General features: G+C 39.4%; 1 protein-coding gene across 8 annotated transcripts in view; it reads right to left on the bottom strand.

Moving 5' to 3' along the window:
* Positions 1–13,478, bottom strand: part of fat2 (FAT atypical cadherin 2) — a 150,797-nt gene that overhangs the window by 100,618 nt on the left and 36,701 nt on the right. For 4 of the 8 annotated variants that reach the window (XM_037076687.1, XM_037076689.1, XM_037076686.1 and 1 more), the window contains 2 exons: positions 12,998–13,112; positions 3,318–3,489 (listed from right to left, as the gene is read on the bottom strand). The exons of 1 other annotated variant lie outside the window; for it this stretch is intronic. The gene's annotated coding sequence lies outside the window, so the exon portion shown is untranslated. Of the gene's footprint in view, positions 1–3,317; positions 3,490–3,937; positions 3,977–12,997; positions 13,113–13,478 lie in introns of those variants that run through there. 3 more of the 8 variants (XM_037076692.1, XM_037076690.1, XM_037076685.1) reach the window with 3 other exon arrangements.

Genomic DNA, 13,478 nt, shown 5'->3' on the forward strand with positions numbered 1-13,478 from the left:
TTGATGCTCAAGCAGTAGCCGATCAAAACTAGCGTGCATCGAATGGCAGATTATCCACTAGCTAATCAATTGCAGATGAAAAAAACAAGCATGAAATGCTAAAATGGGTCACCAAATATACCCAGATAGATAGATAGATAGATATATAGATAGCTAGATAGATACATAGATAGATAGATAGAATGCCTTAATTCAGCTGTGACACACATTTGAGGGAGTTCTATGCTTTCTAATTGCAAATGAAAGGCCAAATGTGCACAAGAATCATGGAAATACAAACTAACATGCCAGCTCTGATTTCATAACAGCCAGGACTGACAACAGAAAGAACTGGAGGGCAGAACACTTTGCCCTTCACTGCCATTCTGACAGCCCATCCAGAGCTGAAGGCACTATGCACAGAACATTGTAGAGGGCAAAGATGTCGCTCCCTGAGATCGGTGGTGAAAAGATCTCTGTCACTCTTTCTCCTCTTTCACTTCTCAGCAAAAATAAACTTGTTCAGGTAGTATATGAGAGAAAATGAACCCTTTCACCCCACTGTTTAGCTGGTGCCACAAAATTATGAATACCAGTGTCATACATATCTCACAATTGATATGGGTTTATGAAAACAGCTCTCCCTGTTTACATTATGTTCTCAAAGTTCATGTGTGTGTCTCCAGGTAGACTGGCGCTGGGGGTTTCAGTGGAGGGTGACAGGTATGTGGGGTTTTATCTCCAGTCAGGGCACTTGGTGACAGATAATCAGATTACTACTGTCAAAGTCACTACTTGGGATGTTATCTTCTTCATATTCACGGCCAGATTAAATTGGTGTGAGAATAATCTAGTCTGGAAGCAGGGTCCCATTTTAAGCCAGAGACATTTCTAAAGGCGGTACCTCTTGTTGTTCTCTTTGGTCCTAAACATCCATAGATACACCTCACAGATTGCAGGTTTTGCTGCATGATGCATGCAGATGTGGGCTGTTTATTTTGTGTGACAGTGCGTCCGGCTCCAAGATTTGAATACGTGCACATACATCAAATCTCACATTGATCTCCGTCTCAGAGATATGGATCTATAGGATTCGCATGATGAGGTAGAGCGTAATCCTCTGTGTAATAATTACGGGTCAATCATGGATTTTGTCTTTGGAAAACACTTTAAAATGCTTATCCCTGTGGACAGAACAAATCTGTCTGAATTCATATTTCTCAAAGAGGGATTTTAATTCAATCTAGGTTCCCCTTGAGAGTAGAGAATTGTGTGGAATTTGCAATGCAAATGCATTGTGACAGCAACGTCGAAGATCATGCATCGATGCAGAGACAGAGCATAATCTGTAGTCTTCAGCTTATGCTGATTATCTGCTGGACAATAAAGTTGCACTGCGACGTTGCTCCCAAGCTTTGAATTGAAGGTGGACATTAGGCTAACGTTACTTATATAAGAGGTCTGTTGGTGGGGAGCAGAGATCATTTGTGAGTGATAAATAAATAAATGAATGAATAAATAAAAACTATTAGTAATTTTCTTGGATTTTATGAACTTGCTGGGAAGCAGGAACTGGAAAGACCCAGTTGAGCGAATCTTCTGCCCCACAACGATTACTAATCACAGCCATAAATAATGACTGTTACAGCAAGTCCAGCTAATAAGCCAAGATCTGAGGAGGCACTGTCAACTTTGCTGTCCAACTCTGAAAGAGGTGCATAGTCAATAAATGCCTTATCTTAAAGCTGAAAATAATATTATTGTAGACTGCTGTAATCTAATTATTATTATTAAGTATTGAGTACTTTCTGAAAAAAAAGGGAATTCAAACAATGAAAGGGTAGCCATGAGCAATAACATAGATCACTGAGGAAGCCATATGCTGAGATTAACCAAGAATAGTTCTGTACTCAAACTGTTGACATCTGAATCGTAATAGAATCAAATCGTGATGCGAGTGAAGATTCACTCTATTCAAGAGTATTCCCAAAACAGGACTTTCTGTCTGTGGTTCAGGTTGAATGACACTAATTACTTCTTTTTAATGAGGCTCCTAAATCACAAACACTATAGCTTTACATTAGGTTGTCCGTTTCAATCAGTTCCACTTTTCTAATGATAATGTATTCTCCTGTTACTGTTTTTTAAAATACTCCTAATACTAATACTACTTTTGTTAATTTTCTTAACAGATATTCTCCACCTCCTTCCCAAGGACTACAGATGTAAAATAGCTCATAGCTAATTCTGGTACAGCTAAGACGCTATGTACTGTCACTGTCAAATAAATAAATAAAAATAGAAAATAAAATCTTGTTCTTCCCCTGAATGTCCCCTGCAGATTCAGAAGAAAGTACCCAATTAGAGTGTTTTATCAGTTTTCTATTAATGTATTCTTAAACTGAAGGATTCAACTGTTTGTCAGGAGTCATTGAATAGGCCTAATCTATCAAAGGTCACAAAAATGAGAAACATTTTTATCACAGTGCCCAGAGCCCAAAAGCAACATTGGCAAACTCCACATTTACTACCATAAATGACAAAGAAAAGCAGCAAATCCTCACATTTAAGAAGCACGAACCGAAATTACAGATGACCCAGAGCTCTGTGTAATATGCTCCGGGTCAGGATAAAGAGCATCGAGCACTATTTGGCAACATCATAGCTCATATAAGAAATCCCTCCACAAATATTTGCGAATGTAGTTTCTGAAATAAAGCAAATCAGCAGCTAGAGGGGGGTGATATGAGTTTGAGATGAGGATGGATTATGTTCTGATTGAAAACACAGAAATATAATGAATTTCATTTGAATCTAATAAATGCTGCGGCAGACATGTAATGAACCCCACAAATCAGCATTACTGGCCTCATCATCACACTCGTTAATACTTGTCTCAGACACTGCAAACAGAGGTGGTTACTGTGGAGCTGCACCTTTGGATTGAACACTGGACCTTATTTAAACCATATGAAAAATGGGCTATGAAATACAATTTGTATCCAAAATAACTAAACCTGCTAAACACAGAATGCAGGATGCATTATGGGGGAATAGTTTTGCACGTTAGGTGGCAATCACTGACATTAAAATGTCTAAATCCCTGAAAGATAAATAAATAAAAATATAACAGCTGCAAGCTTGTTTACGTCACTTACGTGAGTAAGCAGCTATCTTTTAGAACGCAGCTTAGACAGGGATTTTGCAAACAGTAACCTGCAGTGCAAGTGTGGCATCAGATGTGATGTAGACGTTGTGCGGGACCGTCATGGTGAAGAAGGAGCTCAGCTGAGAGGTAAAGCTTTCTTTTACCTGTTGACCTACGTTCAGACCCTCACCTATGAGCCTTAGGGTGTGGCCAAATGATTGAGATCCTGGATACAAGCAGCCATAATGAGTGTCCTCTGAAGGGTGGCTGGGCTCTGCATGAGGAGCTAGGACATCCGAAGGGAGCTGAGATGGACGGATGGAAGAAGTAATGTGCCAAACCTGATTGGAGGAGAATGCCGCCTGAAATGGAGACGTATGCCCACACACACAACCGGTGAGTGAGATTGTAAAGAACAAACTGTACAATATTCATTTTCTTTTCCTAACTATAAATGTTCCACCATGTCAGTCGCTCCTGCAATTGTCAAGCATTTATAATGTTTAACACAGCTGTGAACTGTTGCCACTTGTCGCCAGAAAACCCTTTCTCTGATTCTGCTGCAAAACTGACATGTCAACTTAGTTTCTTTGAAGTCAATTAGCTTAACCTGAAACTGACACTGACAAGAAAAGCTCCTGTTTCCAAATATCCACTGCTGCAGGGCAGAAACCTCAGGCCATTACTGCCACTACTGAGGTCAGCTCACACACACACACACACACACACACACACACACACACACACACACACACACACACACACACACACACACACACACACACACACACACACTCTGACACCTCCCACCTGGTGTGTGTTCCAGGTAGCAACCTGCAGCCACATGTTCGGCTCCAGCTTCCTGGATCACATTTCAACACCCCCATGTCTCCCAGGACAGACTGAGAAAGGCATCTTTCACTCCTCATCTCCACTACCTGTTTCCATCGATGAAGTCTGACTGAGTCATCATTCTCTAGAATGCTGGAAATTCAATAATGTCTAAAAGTAGACCGACATACACAGTTTTAAACACAACTCAGGGAGGTTTTACTGCTTCATGTTTGCCACCCGTGTGATCAAGACTTTGAAAGCTCTTTGAAACGTGTTTTTCTTTGGCTCATATTTGTCGTGTACTGTTCATTATATCTTTACTGTTAGGGTAGATCGACAAGTGACCTTAGAGGTTACTGTAGTCCTCCTATAGGTATCTGTAACTTTTTATCCACTGATGGCAGTGACTGCAATCACTGCAATCAATCATTCTAGGATTACATCCCCCACAGTCATTTTGTTTACATTGTTACACTCAGGTCACTTGTACTCTTCGTCTGACAGCTGATTAGGATAAAATTGTCATGATCAAGGCTTTTTTCCGACGTGCTTCACACAAAAACTTGTCCCTTGAATTTAGGTTGCCAGATAAAAAGTAGTGATTGGTGCAATATTACATGAGACAACACACCTTCGAACTCAGCCTTCATTTTGACAATCGAGGTGACAAAAAACTGTCGACTGACAGACTGACCAACACCTGGCAAAATACTTTTATTTAAAATACTGGCAGATAACTTTTATTTTGTATACAAAATACATGATAAACATTTCTGTGTATGTTCCTGACACTGAGAGACACATATTTTGCGATCATGACAAACAAACCTAAACTGTTACTGTTGGTGACAGTGTAGCTCAGGCTGATTAATCACTGACCCCAGAAAAAAATACTGTATATTAGACACAACTCTTGAAAATTAAAAATGCAAAATGTAAGAAATTTGATTGTTGGGTGTCATTCCCAGGTTGTCAAACGATGATGTTTTGGGTTGGCAGCTGGCCCAACTACACCAACCCAAAGCTTCACTGTTTGACAACCTGTTAATGACACTCAGCCATCTAAACCTTCTCTAGAATTGCTTATATGCAAGTTAATATTTGTAAAGGCACAACAACAAAAAAAAAAAATAAATAAAAAACTGTGGGAGGCTGGTTTTCTTTTTTGTTTTATTTTGTGAACTTTTTTTCATTAAGTCATGATCAAAAAGAGCTTGTACAAATAACCATATAGGCTGTGAAATCGCATAAAGTCACATAAAATTAATTTATGGTATCTATGTACATATACAGCACATAGTATCAACTTCCATACAAATGAACATACTATACAAGCATGCATATCCATATATACCTTTACTTGGAACATGTGTATAAGAAGTTCACTTCACAGATATTAACCTTGATCACATCCATTCACAAGCACACATGCATGCACATATATCTCCACAACTAAATGCCAACAATTAGCAGGTATCCCTTGTTTGCCATCCTTGTGGGTGATCTACACCTCCCACCCCTACTCCAACCCAGCTAACCCCCTTCTTGTGGCAAGAGTTACGATAACTAAGAAACTTAAGGGACTTAAAAGAGCTAAACCCTAAGGTTTTTGCTTTTGCACCATGAGACCAAGCAACAGAGAGTTCTAAGGTCAGAATATGTAACAGCAGGTATCAACAGTGATTTAATGTAAATGTTAAATTTTTCTGGACAATATATATGTTAATGTGGGACTGCAACAGCAAAAACCATCACTTCTCAATCAGTTAATCAAATAAAATTAATTTGTAGCAGAAATGGTAAAATCAGTAAGGATATAAGTTGAAGCTATTGGCCTGTCGGTTCTTGCCTTATCATTTTTTAGTCACGATCCACTTACTCATCAGTCCTCTCTGTAACTCACTCGTAACCACATGCAGCGCTTCTTTCATTGTGAAGGTCGTCACTCATTTCCTGTGCGATGACTATTGTAACACAGACAAGTTGAATCATGGATCCATATAGCTGCCAATCTGGCTTTGTAAACGCCCCGGGCATTTTATAATGGGAGGGCAGGGAATGTGGTTTGATCTGAGAGAGCCAGCAGCACTCAGCAGGTCCCGTCAGGCCCATTGGCATACAGGCAATTATCTCCATATGTTTGTACAAAGATTTTTCACCATTAAATGCCGGTAAATTGTAATGGGGGAAAGTGGTCTTATGAGGGACTTAAAAGATTTCAGGGTTTTCTTTTTATCACTGAAAACTATACCGCATTATCCCTCCTCCTCCTCCTCCTTCTGATCGTATTCATCCCATCGACCTGTTTCCGGGGTTTTGTGAAGTGATTATACCCCCCATTCTCCAAAAGAAAGGAGAGCAGATGGAGCTGGCGGGATTCAGCTGAAATATAATATTGAAGGTTTTGGATGTGGGTGTTTCAAGGGAATCGCAAAAAACCAGATGGACCTCTCTCCGTAGACGAAAATACGGGTTTATTTATCCATCAAACATTTTTCGACATCCTTGCAGAAAACATCCGACGGTGCAACCTCAATGATAACCCCCACAAGTAGATATTTATAGGGCATATCTAAAAACTAATTACAATCATTAACAATAAGCTGTTCCTGGATTTAGGGACATGTGAATGTACTTTAAAAAACAACTCCTCCTTTGATGCATCATAAATTAGTATGAGCCGTACATTACTGGCAATATAGCATAGTTATAATAATATTAACTCCCTGAACGTCTTCATGATTATATAAATATGACATATATGTATACATATAATGTATTCATTTTGACTAAATATATCTTAACTATTCATATATATATATATATATATATATATATATATATATATATATATATATATATATATAAGGATCATTATATTTATAACTATTAATGAAGGATTTAATTATTCATAAATTCCTCATCGCGCTGTATGAATGCTGATGAAGGCAACTAAATGTAGCTGAAAGCTCTGTAATCTGTCTAGCAAGTGGGAAATGAGTAGTATTTTTTATTTTTTTAGTAAACTATGACCCTTCAAGCTCAACGTGTCTTCACGAGTTTGAACACATTTATTAAACATTTTAAACTCATCTGTAAATGATTGTATGAGGGTATGAACAGTTAATAAATGTTACATAACAGTCGATGTTTTATTCATGTTTATGAAGTCATTCATTACACGCACAGTACGTCATTTCTGCCAAGAGGGGTCTGTCAATTAAAACCACGAACACAAAAGACGTAGTTAAATGCGGTCGTAAGGTCGCACCGGATTTGTGGGAGTTAATTGTTTAACAACCACCGTTGCTGATGAAAATCAGTGTGATATGACTTATGTTTAATCGCGTTAAACCAATACAAAACACACCTTGAGTAAACGTTTGAAATAACGCAATAACGCAACTCAACAAAATTCTGGTTGATTTAAATGCGGAAATGTAACATAATACATCTTTAACATTTTACTCTAGGAGCTCAACGGATACTGGATGTTTGGAGCCAATATCAATACCAATATTAGCGTGAAAAACTTTTGATAGATGTATTGTTATATACACACGGAATTTATACATAAGACCATTGTGTCACAGATTTGTACGTAATGGAGGCATGATTTTTGACAGTTTAACAATGACCTCCTAAATGACATCAGTGCACTGAGAAAGTAAAGTTCACTCCAAATTGAATAATCAATAATTATCCCAAGAGCATGCTCTGCATAACTTTATGCAATAAATAATATGTAATTCATTTCAGCACATATCAGTAAACATAGATGCACATATTGATATATCTGGAAAATTTCGCTGGCAGCCAATTACAGCTACATTACAGAGCGTTACAAATAATGTATAAAGTGTCTAAACCATGCCAGAAGGTGAAAAATAGGGTGGTTTAAAGTGAAGTGTTGGCCTTTAATCTCTCTAAGGAATCATGTCCCGGCTCAGCTATGACGACGCCAACACGTTTTCCTCCACATGAAATTAAACATACTTTCAGACGACCTCTCATTTGCATAATTGCAGAGTTCAATTTCCTCCCTATCTATAAAAAACATCCCTGGTCTGTACTTTGGTACAATCTCACACGGTAATGAGTCTGTGCTGCCGTATTAAGCCATGATGGATGGGCAGGCTCTGCCCGATGTCAGTCTATTAAGTGCTAACTCTTGTATCGTCGTGAAAAAAACACTCAGAATTTGCTGACTACAATGCACAAGTGACGTCTCGCTCCTGTTTTAAGATTCACAGAGTGAAATAACCTGAAAATGTCAAATTGGACAATTAAGTGCTACAACAAGGTGTTACAGCAGCTGGTCCCATTTACTCTCTGAGACGTGCAGGTCTTTAGCATTTCAGACCCTGTTCAAGTTCTCTGGGGTCTGACAAAGTGTTTCTCAGAAGTGATAAACAGCAATGAGTCAGCATCTTGCAGAAAACTGGCAAACTAGCAGATGAGGAAGGTTAAAGATTTGTTGAAGAACAGGGGCAGCATCACGTGACCTTTTAGTTTTCGTCAATCTGAATCATCACAACTATCATTAGATTAAAGAATCAATAATCAAAAGCTAAGGTTCTTATCAGTTACAGTTTGTATGAATGGGCCTCATGGTTTGTATGAAAAAACTGAGTTGAGGGCCCTGTCCTCCATCACAATCCTAATCACTCTACAGCTGGAAGGTTTCTTTAAATTGTTGGCAGTGTTTTCAGACCTGCAGAACATCCTGTGTTATCGTCCGCACAAAGTGAGGTCTGATTATGGAGTCATCTTGCCTGATAGGATACCAGAGAACACATTGTAACATATAATTATCATTCTTACACTGATGTCCTTTATTATTCTTGTAAATGGAGAGGGTCTTTATATTGCTGACTCACTAAAGTTGAAAAGAACCATGTCTCAAAAACATCAGCAGAGAATTTATTGAGATTTACTATATAGGTATACTAGTCAGTTAACTAATAATTATCTTATTAATATACATTTAATTTATATATTGAGATAGTTTACACAAAAAGTCATGTCGTCATGTCAAATGTTGCCTTACAAAAACAAGCATCAAGCTGTGCTGCTGATTAAACATGGTAAATTGCCAAAAACTCGGCAGCAAGGGCCGAAGACGCTGGTCACACCACAAAAACTAGGGCAGAGATGACACGTCGATATCAGGCCTAAGAGCCTGAGAGAGAACAAAGACATTTGCAGGTACACTTCTCCCTGACATGTCCTCCTGCTTCCAGATACCAATTAAAATCAGGTGTTGGAGGGTCAGAGGTACAGCTGGATGAGACTCCATTATTCCCCTCTCCTTGCTCTGACTTGTTCTAATGATGGAAACTGCCTCCGAGCCCTCTGCACTGCTCTCACTTTATTACTTCTTCCTGCAGGACTGTTATCAGTGCTCAATGACTCTGACTCTTAACCTTTTGCACACCAATCTCCAGTAAGCAGTGGACTCCACTCTTCTCTTTTTGTTTCATACATTAGTATTGGACTACATTATTCATGGGACATTATTCCTATATTTCAAACAACATTAGTATCAGAATTAAAGGACTGACTTTTATGGCATGGAGCCCGTTTGAGATGTGATCGGCAAAAGCTCCTTCATTCCAAGTGTAATCCAAACAGATCTAATCTAATCTCGCAATTAAAACTTGGATGAAAGCATCAGCTGAATCAGTGAAAACGTAACTGTTGATTCCTTCAGAGTGCAATCTGCAGAAACTCACAGCTAGCGCCTTTGCAGTAGTGTAATTTAAGTTCAGTTTTGTAAGGGTGGGGTTACAATGCTGACCTCTGTCTGGAAGGGTTCAGGGGTTGGGAAGGGCGCGGCCTCCAACCTAACCTCTCTTACACCCACAGCATGACGCCAGGACGTGGATGCCTTTAACTGGAGCTGCGTGGATATATTGGGATGAGCCAACAGGCCTTTGCTGCTCTGGTCTGAAGGTACTTAACCCTGTCAGGACTACAGCAAACTGATGAAACTCAAAGTCCCTGAGAACAGGGTGAGAAACAGCAGGTACAGCAGCAGTTTCTTGATTTTGTTCCATTTTTACTCACTGTGGTCGCAATTTTCAAAGCAATATATAAGTCCTGCTCCTCTATGGAAACAGCACAATCATGATGTGAATAAGGTGGAAACTCAAATGATGTCTTTTTTATTTAATAACAGCTATAATGCCATTAATCTAAAATAAATAAATAATCCTCAGTTGAATTTCTTTGACAATGAATATATGATTTTGATGAAATATCACTATTTTCCTGAAGTGTTTGTAGTAAATGGGCCATTTAAGTTAAGAAATGTGAGAATCCAACAATAAGTTATGTTCTTCTACAGTTTCAGGCTATGATAAATGGCATATATTTGGTAATTCTCATCAAGAAAACAAGCACTGAAAGGCATGTTATTTACACTCTTCATTAAGCTGAAATCTTCACTGGTGCTACTAAAACAAAGGCATTAGTCCTGTCTGAAGTGTGTGCACAAGTCGGAGACATTGTCTGTTTTTAGTTATTTTTAGGAAGAATGCTGCAACACTGTTTTGCTGTGTAGCTCCACAAATGTTTTGTGGAATACAAAATTTCCCCCGACCTTCCATCGACATGGGGGTGTGTAGATCATGACTGAAAATTCATGTCTGGGTGAACTGTTCCTTAGCATCTCTAATAGTAGATAGGTATATATAACAGAATACCCCCAGGTCAAGCATTTGAATGCCAAAAAAAAAAAAAACAGCAAGTCTTCACCAACTCAAGCTTTTTTGTCTCAGAGAAACTCTTCTTCACATCTTGTGAGTGTTGCTGCTGTTAAGCAAAGACTCAGAATAATTCTTCAAGCTTTATTCCACAAGAGCAGAACGTTTTACTTTTATAGCATCAGTAAAAGCTGAGGTGGTAGGCCACTCTGGGCAGTCATAAAAGTGCAGTGTGAAGTCATGAAAAAGCTCTGGATGATATTTAAAGAACGAGTGGAGACACTGTGAGAATAAAATTGCATTGGGTCCTGACAGTCATTTGTTTAACCTCTTCACACTCAGATTATAAAAGGAGAGACTTGAGAAAAATAGGACTGCCTGAACGACTACAAAGAAATATGTAATAACATTACACACTTACACTGTTATAATCGTATTTATATTTCTTCTCTATCACACCATACTGTACAAATATTGCAAGCTGCTGTTTTTTCTGGGGTGTCTCTTCCCAGCGCTGCAGGGGTTAGGTCGTGTCATGGGTGAAAGGTTGAGGTGAGTGGTCGGGGGATTCCTTTCGAGTTAAACTGCTCCTCCACACACACACACACACACACACACACACACACACACACACACACACACACACACACACACACACACACACACACACACACACACACACACACACAGACTCCCTCACTCGCTCACATAAACACACCCAAAGGGTCACTTAGGCCTCACAGCAAATACCATAATTACAGGGAGGGTCAAAAATGCCTCAGCAGTATTCCCTGTTAGCAGCTCAGACAGTCTGAGGATTCACTTCAACCTCACTGTGAAGGAGGAGTTGAGTAGTTGGTGGTGGGATTAAAAAGGTGTGAATCTCTTTGGGGATGCATGTTTGTTGGATTAGTGTGTGTTTCATATGTAACCGTCACTATTATCACCATTTTATGGTGTTTTCTTGCCTTTTTTTAAGTCTTTCTGTGGCTAATTTCATAACTTTCTTTGACTTTCTGCAGCTTACACTCAGTCAGACAGCAAGTCAGGCCATAAAACAGTTGAAGAGGCCAACAGCCTAATTGCATGAGGGTAATATCCATCTATCCTTTTACGGCGGGCAGTTCCAGCCTTCCTTTCAGTCAAGTCTGGACTTTATCTCAGCTTTTTCAAACAGCCATGTTATCTACACTGTCATTAATGAGGCTCAGCTTTTGCCAAATTGCCCATCAGATGATTTTAAAAGCTCTCAGTCCAGACTGAATGGTTTGCACGTGCTTGACTACAAAATTGCGGCATTTCTGTAGAAACTTCACTTGATGGGAAAACTGACTTAACCTTACTTTGACAAATTATACTTCCTTATCAGAGATAAGGCATTTCTCTGGGGTTCATAAAAACCAATTAAGTACTGATATGCCGACATAATTAAAGCATCAATTGAAAGAAACATCTAAATACTGTAAAGCTTCAAATAACTTTGAGGTTAAATGGGGTTCAGGAAAATTAATGAGTGGTTCTCTTTACCAAACAACTACCTGCCTTTTTTTCTTCACGCAAAGTCACTTTTAAAAACATGAACTTCCGCGTATCCTGGTCTGCCATCCTCCATATCAACAAAACATGCCATCTCAACTGGCTAGCTCCAGATTTAAGACAAAACACTTTTTAATTTCTTTTCATGGCTGTTGCATTGCAGAAATTTTGGATACAGAAAAAAAAAATCATGATTATGCAATTTCACTCCACAGAGAAAATAAGCTCCAGGACAAGAAATAAAAAAAAAGAAGAAGCGAAGGGAGGGGCTCTTTGACCAAAGCTTCAAACAGCAACAGCTCAGCTGCATGCATTGACATGTGCCTCTGCTGCTCTTTACTTCCCCTCCCATGCTAACGCTCCAAGCTAAAACTGTCACAAATACAAATCCCTCATGAAACTCTCTTGACAACTCATACACAGAAAGCCACATATGCACACACTCTCTTCACCCTGAAATAAAGTAAACTGCTTAACTGATAACATTTTAAATCTCTCTCTGGTGCTCAGAATGTGTCATTACGCACCACGAGGAGCTCATAAGCACAGTGTTAGCTCAACTAGAACATGATTCAAGAAGCCTAATGTGCAAAAAGGTCAGGTAAGGTTTTCCCACGTTTGTCTGATTTATGCGTTTCAAGAAATGTTCTCCATCTTAGGCACTTCTGTTTATATGCACTCATGGGCAGTGTTTAGTAATACTGTAAAACTAAATAGTGGTGTTACTCTTCATAAATAAACATTGTGGAGTGGAGTGAAGCAGCATGCAAGATGAGCGACAAGGAAAACATACCTCAGGTACAGTTAGGTGTCTGTTCCAGGATTATCAGTCTCTTCTCCCCTCACACTCCAGAGACTTTAACAATCCCTCGACAGGCCAGCAACAACCGGCGTACTCCCATAATGCTCTGGTATAAAGTCCATGAAAACAAAGAGAAAAGATGCGGTAAAAAAAACACACATGCAGAGTTGTACAGAGTTGTGTCTACTGCCGCTAACTTCAACTTCAGTGCATTCGAAGGCTCTGAACCAAAGTGCTGCTGAGGCACCTCAACACTCCCTCAGGAGTCCCATCTCCACCCACTTCTCACACTGTCCCTCCTCTCTTTGACACACACACACGCACACACACACAATGACACACACGCACACACACACACACCTTCCATCTGCCCAGATTGCGGGCTGTGCCCCCCCTTTGCCTGAGCTCTCAAGCCTTTGGGCCTCAGCCAGGACTGTGCTGTTAGGGTGTTTGCATGACTGTGTCTCAGTGT

The sequence above is a fragment of the Acanthopagrus latus genome, chromosome 18 (genome assembly GCF_904848185.1).
Source record: "Acanthopagrus latus isolate v.2019 chromosome 18, fAcaLat1.1, whole genome shotgun sequence".
Lineage (NCBI taxonomy): Eukaryota > Metazoa > Chordata > Actinopteri > Spariformes > Sparidae > Acanthopagrus > Acanthopagrus latus.